This window comes from Eurypyga helias, unplaced genomic scaffold (genome assembly GCF_000690775.1).
Source record: "Eurypyga helias isolate BGI_N326 unplaced genomic scaffold, ASM69077v1 scaffold14335, whole genome shotgun sequence".
NCBI classification, from domain to species: Eukaryota; Metazoa; Chordata; class Aves; order Eurypygiformes; family Eurypygidae; genus Eurypyga; species Eurypyga helias.
The window spans coordinates 4,549-16,024 of NW_010251082.1; positions in this window are offsets into that span (position 1 = coordinate 4,549).

Genomic DNA, 11,476 nt, shown 5'->3' on the forward strand with positions numbered 1-11,476 from the left:
AAATGTTCATAATACTGACAAAAGCAACAGAAAACCCTGAGGGGAAAAAAGCAATTTCATAAAGGTGAGACATTGCACACTGACATTTTTGGAAGGGATAAGTTTCAGGTTTGCATGTCAAAATGAAATTTTGGTCAAACTTACTTTACAAAACTCCATGCATTCAAAGGAAAGCATGTGGGTTTCACACAGAACTAATCTGGAAAAATTCCAGCTAAAAGGAAAGTGTTGTGGTTAACCCCAGCTGGCAACTGAGCACCACGCAGCTGCTCACTCACCCTCCCCCCTCCCCTGCCAAGTGGGATGGGGGTGAGAATCAAAAAAAAAAAACAACTCGTGGGTTGAGAGAAAAGCAGTTTAATAGGAAAGCAGAGGGAGAGGAAATAATAAATTACCGATAAAGGAATATACAAAACCGAAAGATGCATAATGAAACAATTGCTCATCACCCAGTGATCAATAGCCTGAGCAGCGATCCCCCATCTAACTAGCGATCCTCAGCATGATACATGAAATGTGCCTTTGGTCAGTTTGGGTCAGCTGTCCTGGCTGTGTCCCCTCCCAGCTCCTTGTAAAGAAGAAGCTGGGAGATCAAGAGCAGTATAAGAAACTGAAAGAGTCCTTGTCTTAATTTAAGCATTACCTGGCAACAACTAAAACATCGGTGTTATTGACATTCTTCTCAGCACAAATCCAAAACATAGCCTCACACTAGCTATTATGAAGAAAATGAACTCTGTCTCAGCCAAAACCAGCACATACTTCACCCTTTTTTTCATCCCATGTAGGTCAAGCTCAAGTCCCACACTATCCAATGCATCCTCATGAAGTTTATCGCTGCTTCCCATCCTTTGATATAATACACAGATATCATTCCCTTAGTCTGTGGAGCACCCCTAAAAAATGTCCGTTGTGTTCATTTAGTCCATGACTTTGGGCACCATCTGTTGTGGTGGTCAGTCCGGGCAGGAGACCTGATGTGTTGCACAGGGTCATTGGGCAGCAAAGCCAACTTGGGTTGAGTCACTGCTGCACATGCACTGCTTCTTGTAAGGCTTGTCCTCCATTGATTCAGGTGGTTTCTGCTACAGTAACTGCTATAACACGCAACTCAAAACATGAGTTTCAACAACCTTAAGGTATTTTCTATTACAATCTTCACCCTTGGACCCTTTGGGCCAATTTATAGGGTTTAACATTGCAATGAACTCCTCCTCCAGTTGCTCCTAGCTTGGCTGGCAACAAGGAGTTTCTGCTATAATAATGAGGATATGGAGTTGCAGGGTCATATATAGCAATCAGTATTATCCTTCATGCAATATAATTAATTGGCTATTTTCACCCAGAATCCAATCCTCTTGAGGTAAGCATTGGAATTCCCCATCATCTCTCATTACCCACCACGTGCACCCAGGTCCTTGAGTGAAAGCAATCCCACAAGTGGGTTTGCCTTTACTTGAGGCAAGAATAAGCCAGTTTTCCCCACTGTATTTTTAATGTGCAGTACAGGGACTTTACCCCCTTCTACGGTACATAAAAGTCTTAATTGGGCAGGGCCAGCCCGATTGGCAGATCCTCTGTGGTTGACTACCAGGTGGCTTTTTCCAAATGTGTATCCCAGTGCTTAAATATCCCACCGCCCATTGCTCTTAGTGTGGTCCTGAACAGTCCATTGCATCATTCGATCTTCCCAGATGCTGGTGCGTGATAGGCCAGAGGCTGGTGCATGTATGACTGCAGCACCTACATGTGCTTGTCTGCATGACGTGTTTGTCTTCTGATATGCTAAGAGGGACATGGGGCAACCCATGAGCCTTGTGCTGATTTGCAACCAGATGAAACAGTATCGGTTGTTGGTAAAGGTCCCCCCTGAGGTCTCTCCTAACCACAGCTTTGACATGTGCCCCACTAGTACAGCCTCATGCTGCAATTTTCTTCTGTTAGTACAGGTATGGAAATTCAAATACAGACTATGTTGCAGAAATCCAATCACAAACAGTCTGACTGTCAAAATGGAGAAAAAAAAAGTAGTCATCTACTGAGAATGCAACTCTCAGTCTTGCAAGAGTAAGAGTCTTCCTTCAGCTGAGGGAAGGTGCTTCAACACTGATGGTTCAACACTGCCCAGAGTCAGGGAGTACCACAAAATAACTGCAGAGCAGTGCAGAGCACTGCAGAGCAGTGCCTTTGCCTCCATCATGATGAGGGTCATTTCTCTTCCCATCCTCCTGTGGGAGATGAGGACGAAACATCAAGTGCGAGGAAACACTGAGGATAAGGAGACATTGAGGGCAAGGAAACATTGCAGGTGAGGAAATGGCAAGGGCAAGGAATGTCTAGAGGGCTGCTCTTCCCTGTCTACTTTATCATCTCCAGCTTTTTCTTGGGGGGAATCTGGTCACTTCAGGTCTATTCTCTTACGAAGGTGTAAATGAATGACTCTGAGCCCAGTTGCCTGGCTGTGGGCTGCCAAGCATATGTCCCAGCACAATAACCACCCTTTAAGGCATGACCTTCCTCTCCTGCCCTGGAAACATGACATGCTGTGGGATTTAAAATTCCTTGCAGCACTTTTCATTGTGGAAATAGCCATCCAGTTAAACCTGGAGGGAGGAGAGTAACCCCAGCCACGACTTCCAGAAGGAGAACCTCTCAGCTCTCTCTCTCACCTCTACAAGTTTAGAACTGGTATTTGATTATGGCTTTCTTCCAGACTTAGAGCTTCTGCCCCCAGACTCTCGGATCAGCTCCAAGCAGGAGTTAACTAAAAAGGGCAGCTCTAATATGACAAGTTTAGAAAAGACAGTCTGTATATAGAAGCTATCACTGATTATGCAAATACAAGTCAGTTGTTATGAAAAAGCAAGGGGTATAAACTATATCTCAAACATCGTTAAAGCTCCTAAGAGGAAGACATTTGAAAACACTATAGTTAATATCTGCTACAGGAGCAGAGACTAAAAAAAAAAAGAAAAGCTTTAACTTATAAGCAGCAGAGTAAACAGTATGCTGCAGGCAGTCAGGAATGACTGTGACCAAATTAGGGAAAATCAAAAAACTGGCTAAACAAAGCAGGACAAAAGCTCCAGAGATGGCCAGACCTGAATATCAAACACCCAGAACAGAGCAGCAATGAAATACTGTAGTGCCAGAACCAGTGCATTTATGTTTGGTTTAATTTTTAGTCTGACATTTCAAACAAGCACTCTCTGAAATCTCCACATACCACCTCCCAAATGTCGTTTTTATAATTTCATCGAGCTAGAATCTATAAAATGAAAAATACAGCCAGATGAGACTAATCTTCCCTTTCTGTCATATGTCTTCATTCAGCACCCACCCATGATACAGAGCAGGGATATCACACTTCTAAAGGTAGAATTCTAAAACTGTATAGCATGATAATAACAGTATCTTCTCACCTGCCTTCAGCATAAGAAGTTATATATGAAAAGTCCCCCAGTGCCCTCTGTAAAACACACAGCACTCCAGCAGTAGCAAATTTGTTGTTGATTGCTGTAGCCTGGGGATTTCAGACCAGCTCTAAACCCACATGAAGGTTAGCCTGACAAACACTGCACGTCATAATTAAAGGACTCTTTAAAATAGGGCAACAGAGTTCAGCAGTAGCATCCTGCAGCTTCTACTGGTGTCAGTGACAAAAGGGTCTCACTCACAGAGCATATATATTTGATCCACCAAACAAGATTCCCACAGAATAACCAAAAAGCCACCAAGCTGCACCTGTACAATGATCAAGAAGAAATGTCACAACGCTCACTCTAGAGTCAGTTTTGCAGAGATCAAAATAAGTGTTTTTATATTCATTATTTGTTGACAGTACCACTTCAGGACTAACACTGATTTTGCAGGGGAGTCTTCCACCAGCTGATTCTGCTCGTGTCTCCAGGCGAGCTCAGGGTGACAGCTGCCTCACTGCAGCAGTCCTCAAGTGGTGACACTTCGGTGGCTCTAGCTTGTAGCCCAGAGTGCTGATTGAAGTCATCCCAGAGGACTGAGTGAATGTGCCTGGGGGAGGCAGGGGGAGCACCTGCGGAAAGGGATCTCATGGATCATCCTAATGTGAACCATCAGGGTTGGCCTGGAGGCTCTCTGAAGACTACCACTTATGGGATTAAGCGTTATTTTCAATAAAAGTTTAAGAATTACACCAAAGCAAGGAATGCCAAATCCCTCTTTCAGCACTTTTTCCTTGGCCAGTATCTCCAAATCTGGGTCCAGAATATCTTGGCATCTCACGAGGTCTTCTGCTAGCCCGTAGGCTGTCCCCAGCAGTGCTGCACGGCGGCAGCTGCAGCAGCGCATGGGCTGCCCCCTCCATACACATGGACTGGCCAGTTATGGCATGACTGAGGGTAAGTCTGCTCTTGTGTGCCCTTCCTGAAGTAAAACAGCTGTGTGCAGGAATCCCTTGGGGAAGCTCTATGCACTGTGATACCCTAAAGGGCCAGGTCTTAACATCACAGTGGCTGCGTTTGAGCTATACATTCACTGCATGACTTCACAGAACATATATTGTCAATGGGAGCCAGAGCACAGAAATTCTCTGAACTGCAGCATTGCTCATTTGAGCTCCCAAATTATTCAATCATTACTGGTAAAATGGATTTGTAAGGCAAAACCCTTGTAGCACAGCCTCCAAGGACTGTCACCACGCTGCTGTTGGCTTCCCGATCATCTGGATCCACTGCAGACACCACCTGGGCTCTGCCTGGGGTGGCATTCCCAATTCCACCTCCCTGGGTCCTTCAGATGCTGCAGGGCTGGGCTCTGCACTCCAGATTCTAAACGTTACTATTTCTATAAGGACAAAATGCCTACTTTTAAACCTAAAACCACTCACTGTTAGCCTAGTCCCCTTGGAACCACTTGGTTACACATGCTAAGCTTTTCCAGCGTAACAGCTGGAATAATGGCTCAAAATCATTATATCTGGTTATATTCATACTCAATACATATCAGAGTCAATGAAAGCTTAATGTATCCGCTCAGAATCTTTAAAGTTTCAGCCTCTGTCGATGCTTTTTCTTACGCAAACCGTTATGCCTGAAACCTAGTGGATATTATCAGCATACTCTTCGGCACACTGAAATGTATTATTTTGGCAGCTCTTTCTTGGTCTGATTCCAGCTGATGTGTTGTATGCCAATAATTTTTTTTTTTTTTTTTTTTTTTGCATCTGATTCAGTCCATTCGCATCTGTTGTTGTGTCCCACCCCACATCCCCCAACCTCACTGTGTATAGGCCAGTATCTTTTAGCACTCAAGTGCTCTGAACTAAAACTTTTAAAATATGTATGAACTATCAGCTCCTTCCTAAAAGCCAAATCACACGGCAGGTCCCCAGGAGCAGATGAGCTGAGAGGAGGACCCATGTTTATGCTGGCTCCCCACTGCGTTTGCTTCAGCCATGCAGGGGTCTGTGGCCTGAGTGAGGTACTTAAGTCTTTAAGGTCTTCAAAGGCAGGCAGATTTCAAAAATCCATAAAGGGCTGTCACAACTTCCAAGTGGGATTTTGGAGGTCAACTCCCACTGAGAAATGTGAGGGCCTGTATGGGGCTGGATATTTGGCCCTTGCCTTTCCCATGACAGAAGTACTGGGGACAGTTCTGTTTAATATATTTATCAATGATCTGGATGAGGGGGTCGAGTGCACCCTCAGTGAGTTTGCAGATGACATGAAGGTGGGCAGGAGTGTTGATCTTCTTGGGGTAGGAAGGCTCTGCAGAGGGATCTGGACAGGCTGGATTGATGGGCCGAGGTCTATTGTATGAAGTTCAACAAGGACAAGTGCTGGGTCCTGCATTTGGGTCACAACAACCCCCTGCAACCCTACAGGCTTTGGGATGAGTGGCTGGAAAGCTGCCCAGCAGAAAAAGAAATGGGGGTGTTGGTCAACAGCCAGCTGAATATGAGCCAGCAGAGTGCTCAGATGGCCAAGAAGGTCAACAGCATCCTGGCCAGCATCAGGAATAATTTGGTTAGCAGGACTAGGAAAGTAATCATCCCCCTGTACTTGGCACTAGTGAGGCTGCACCTTGAATCCTGGCTTCAGTTTTGGGCCCCTCACTTTAAGACAGACACTGAGGTGCTGGAGTGTGTCCAGAGGTCAGTGGAGCTGGGGAAGGGGCTGGAGTCCCATGAGGAGCAGCTGAGGGAGCTGTGGTGGTTTAGCCTGGAGAAGAGGAGGCTCAGGGGAGACCTGATCGCTCTCTACAGCTACCTGAAAGGAGGTTGCAGAGAGGTAGGGGTTGGTCTCTTCTCCCAAGTGATAAGCGATAGGACAAGAGGAAGAGACCCGCACCCTAAATAACCAACTGCCCTGGCAGTGTGCACATTGCCAGCTTGGAGGCAGGCTAGGCACCATCTGGTTGGGCCAAGACAGTTCTGTGTCCTGAGCTTTCCAAACTCCAAGGTGAAGCACAGGAATAGCTTTAGCCCATTGGATTTTTTCCCTCCAATTGCCATCTCTTCCATGACTCTCTTCCAATTGCCATAAGCCCTAGGGTTGCCATTCAGCCATACAAGCCCCATCTGTTGTGGCTCCTGTTACAGAAACACTGCTATGCTGGTCCTCCGTGGAGCCCACAGTCATGTTTAACTGCTATGAAAGGCTCACCATCCTAACAAGAAGTCCAAAATAGGCATGACTGGAAGCTGTTTTGTTTCCCTCTGGCATTTGCTAGCATCTCTGTGAGATCCTGCTCCTCTGTATCACCACAACTACCTTCACTGGCTACAGACTCACCATTTGCCATCATCTTTGGGCACAAAGACTCCAAATATATACTTGCCCTTGTTCATTATTTGCTTGGTAAGTTTTCACTCACTGAGGTCATCTTTCAACTAAAAAAGAGCCTGTTTGTGGCTTTCCTTCATCAGATAAGCTGTTACATCTCTATTAAAGTCATAAGCTATCCAAAATGTCTCCTGGAGAGACGACTAGTATTTCTGGAGCAGAATGGCTGGGGGATATTGCTTGGACCTATTTTACACATAAACCTATTTGTTCAACAGAGGTGAATTTTGCTGAAATAAATGTAAGAATGCAATTGTAACCCTAAGGAAGTCTCTAAAACACCATGTAAATATAGTTGTAAAATTGCAAGAGCTACCTAGGGAGATTCATTTTATTGTTTATGTTTTTGTCTGCCAGTCACGAGTGTTTTGGCTCCAAGGAGGATGGGCAACTATGCCCATGCTTGAAGAAACCCTGCTTTTGAAAGACATCAGAGAAGATGCACAAAAGCAAGGAAGGCTTGCAAAACAGCTTCTTTGAGATAAGGTTGCCAAGGAAAAAGCTGCTGAAGGTTGATTTGTCTGAGGGATGCATGGCTTCAGAGAATTTTGTTTTTCATGAATCATCCAACCCCTGTTGCTTTGCCAGTGGCAAGGATTGGAACATCTATAATAGATGTTTCCACTCGCCTGTTCTGCAGCACTTAAACCAGACACTATTTATCCGTGTGCTCTGAGAGCAGGGAGTTGTGTCCCAAGGAGGGGGTGCTGAGGATATGTAATGGAACCTTTAGAATAAAAGCCATCCTTGACACTTGAAAAAAAAAAACCAAAAACCCCAACTGGTTAGGCAAACGTGTCTCCAGTTAAACAGCACAAGGAGCACTTGTTAGGGGTTGGGTCTGAGCTTCATCTGAGCACAGAGGAAACACGGGGGTGGCCTGGGCCACCAGCGCTGAGTCCGCAGCTACACTAACAAAACAGTTAGACAAGATCAGATAAATGCTCTGGAGAATCAAAGCTCTTTTTTTTTTTTTTTTCCAGTAAACATAACTGTATAAGTCTGTAAGTAACCAAATAGGTTCAAAACTCCTTGGGTTTTGCCAGCAGCAAGCTCAGTGATGTGTCAGTCAATGCAAGTAACATTCAAAATGTTATTGATCATAAATAGCAATGAAGCAAAAGGCAGTGTCTGCTCTCGGATGATAAAATGTAAAGAAAATAGCTAAAGTGCCCAATCTGGCTGTTGGCAGATCATTGATGTTCTGGATTGATGTAAAGCCAATGATCCTGAAGAACAGTGATAAACAGACAGATGTTTCAGGGTTTCTGTCATACCCAGACTATTCTATGAGTAAACTCATAATATGTTTATCTCAGGCAAGTTGACAAAAATCACTGGTTTTTTGAGTATGTGTATAACTTGCATGCAAATCACCCTTCCCAGCAGAGGCTGAAGCTGCACAGGCAGTTTTGTTAAACAATCATTTGTATCTGTATGGGCCACAGGAAACATAGCAGTGAAAAGAAGCTTGTTTCAACACTCTCAATACTTGATATTCTTTCTCTGTAGCCAGTGCCAAATGTATTTAGATTCTCAATTAGGTAATCATGGCAGTTCTGTCAAAGAAAATTGCCTACTCTCAACACTGTATTGTGCCATCTTGGTTTTTAGCTCTTGTAGATCTTGACATTTTATTTTGATCATAATGATGATTATCTCTAGCTACAATCTGTCTTTTGATATTAAACATTTAAAAATATTTTTGTTGAAGGAGATATTTAATTTGTACAATTTTGAAACCTCTTGAAAATTACATATTGGAAGCCATAGATTCAAGTCAAAGAAATTATGAAATAATAGCAAATGAGGAAACTCCTCAGCTCTACTCTTCAAATCTGCATGCTGTAGTACAGCATGTACTTACAGGATTCAGATGCTGCCTTTATCGTAGATTGTTCAATACTATAAAATTAGGCCACGGTATGTGGTACATTAGTCTGGTGCTTAGGCGGATTGGGTTTGTGTGGCAAGGGTTTGGTAGCAGGGGAAGGGCTATAATGATGGCTCCTGTGAGAAGCTGCTAGAAGCTTCCCCAGCTCCAAGTCAGACCCACCTCTGGCCACCGCTGAGCCTGTCAGCACCTCTGAGAGTTCATGTATTTAAGAGAGGAAAAATAAAGAAACCTGTAGTGGAGAGAGGAGCAGGATGTGAGAGAGACAGCCAGGCAGACACCCAGGTCAGTGAGGAAAGCTGGAGAGGAGGTGCCTGGAGGAGAAGTTCCCCTGCAGCCTGTGGTGAGAGGGCCGGCTGTGCCCCTGCAGCCATGGAGTGACACGGGGGAGCAGAGACCCATCTGCCACCTGGGGATTACCCCACGCTGGAGCAGGGGGATGCCCGAAGGAGCCCGTGACTCTGTGGGCAGCCCAGGCTGCTCCTGAAGGACTGCACCCCATAGAAGGGCCCCACACTGGAGCAGGACAGAGTGTGAGGAGTCCTCCCTGTGAGGAGGAAGGAGCAGCAGAGGCAACATGTGATGGACTGACCACAACCCCCGTTTCCCGTCCCCCTGTGCCACGCAGGGGGAGGAGATAGAGAAATTGGGAGCAAAGCTGAGTCTGGAAAGAAGGTAGGGGTGGGGGGAAGGTCTATTAAAATCTGTTTTGTTTTGTCTCTTGTTGGGCTACTACAGTTTTATTGGTTACTAATTAATTTGATATTTCTTCCCCAAGTCAAGTCTTTTTTGCTCATGATCATAATGGGTGAGTGACTCCTCCCTGTCATTGTCTCAAACCATGAGCCTTTCCTTCTATTTTCTCCTCTCCATCCCACTTGGCGGAGGAGTGAGTGAGTGGCTACATGGTGCTGAGTTGCCGGCTGGACCTAAACCATGACATTAGGCCATCTTAGTCTTATCCTGGACAGTTTTGTAGTGCCCTATGAGTGATTCAGTATGTTACTGAAAGAAGAGAAGGAAACTTGAAGTTAAATTTAGCACTACCCAAAACAGAGTTGTGAAGTGTTAAGTTTTGAAAATATTCTTTATGCTTCATGCAAAGGCTCAATCAGTTTAGATAAATTATTACTTAACCATCCAAACTTCTACATAAAAGAAAAAGGTGGATCTTCTGCACTTGGCTTTTGTTTGCTGATTAAAGGGTTTTGTTTGCCTTTAAAACCTGCAACACAATGAAGAACAAATTGCCCTAACTGTTTTAATAACGTGATGGATATGCCTCATCCTGATCCATCCACTTCTTCTGAAGTCATTTCTGTACAGCAAAGAAAGGACAGTTGTTCTTCAGGAGAGAAGAAAATGTCAGCTGTTTTTGGGGGATTTCCCAGATGAAATGTAGTGGATTTCCATAGGATCAGCTTTCCATTTATAGACTTCTTTCTTTCATTTCTTAAACGTCCCACTGACAGGCATTAGTTGGTTTCTCCCATGATCTTCCATATGTTATCATTCAAAGCCCCATCCACGCTGTAGGTAATTTCAGCATGCAGAAATCTCTTATATATCTTCCTTTAAATGATTCCTACTCCTTGGCCTTGAACCATATATTAAGGAAATAATTAGTTGTGCTGACTGTCATATGTTGTTTAAATAGTCATTGTGATACGATTAGAGGCCAGAGTTAACAAAGTCAAATGCTCCTTGCACCCCAGAGTCCTACTTTCCAAAACAGACAACAGCCTAAGCCTGCCACTTTTGTCACTGTAGCCACAGCCACGCTGTCCGAACTGCAGCACATTTATCCATTTCTGACATAACTATTAAAAAAAAAAAAAGACAGCATGGAAAATCTACTGTTCTCTGGGATTATTAGACATGCTTAAGTGAGGTGAGATACATGTGCAATCCCTTCTTCAACAAAATGCTGTAGTAGCTATTGGAATAGTCTTTAGAATGTATTTATAGTTGTGCAGTTTGATCTGACAAAAGGAGAGTAGAGCCTTAATCTGAAGTGGTAACATCCTGAAAATACCAGATGAATTAATCTTCTTAACACATCTCATCTCAAGGATTTTGCGTCATATAGTCAAGGGCTTGCTATAATTAAAGCTAACTTAGGAAACAGATGAAACAGACTCCACTAAATAACGTAGTAGAGATTGTAATAAGGATTTTCTGATCTTGAATTAATGTATGTCCCAATCCTGTTCTTCTAAACATTATCAAATGGTACTTCCCCTCCCTCTGAGTTCGCTTAGTCCTGCAGACACTTCCTAATTACATGAACATGTTATTGATGATGATCAGGACCCATGTGGTGAAGGTTGTTTTTCTGCCAAACAAATCATAAACAGCAGATACTTAGAAAATAAAGTCAACTTCCTTAGAGTTGGGCTTCACTGTGCGTTAAATAGCCAATTCAAACTCCACTGGAAAATCATCTGAGGATTTTGACTGACCTCTGATATATGTCCACACCAGTTTTCTCATTTCTGTACCTTGGTGTAATCTCCAGATGAATTACATGCTGGCAAATAGAAATTTATTGGGTTTTATGTTGACCAAGAAATGAGCTGAAATTCTTTCTGGTGGAAGAGGACAAAAAGCTGGCTTCCTATTCCATCAAACATTTTTTTAATGTATTTTGTTAATTACACACCAACCATAGAGCTCTTTGAGAAAGATGTGTTTTATGAAGAAAGAATCAAAATGCTGCAGTCCAGTGCAGTGTACTGACTAATGTCCTTAGCTAGAGGGG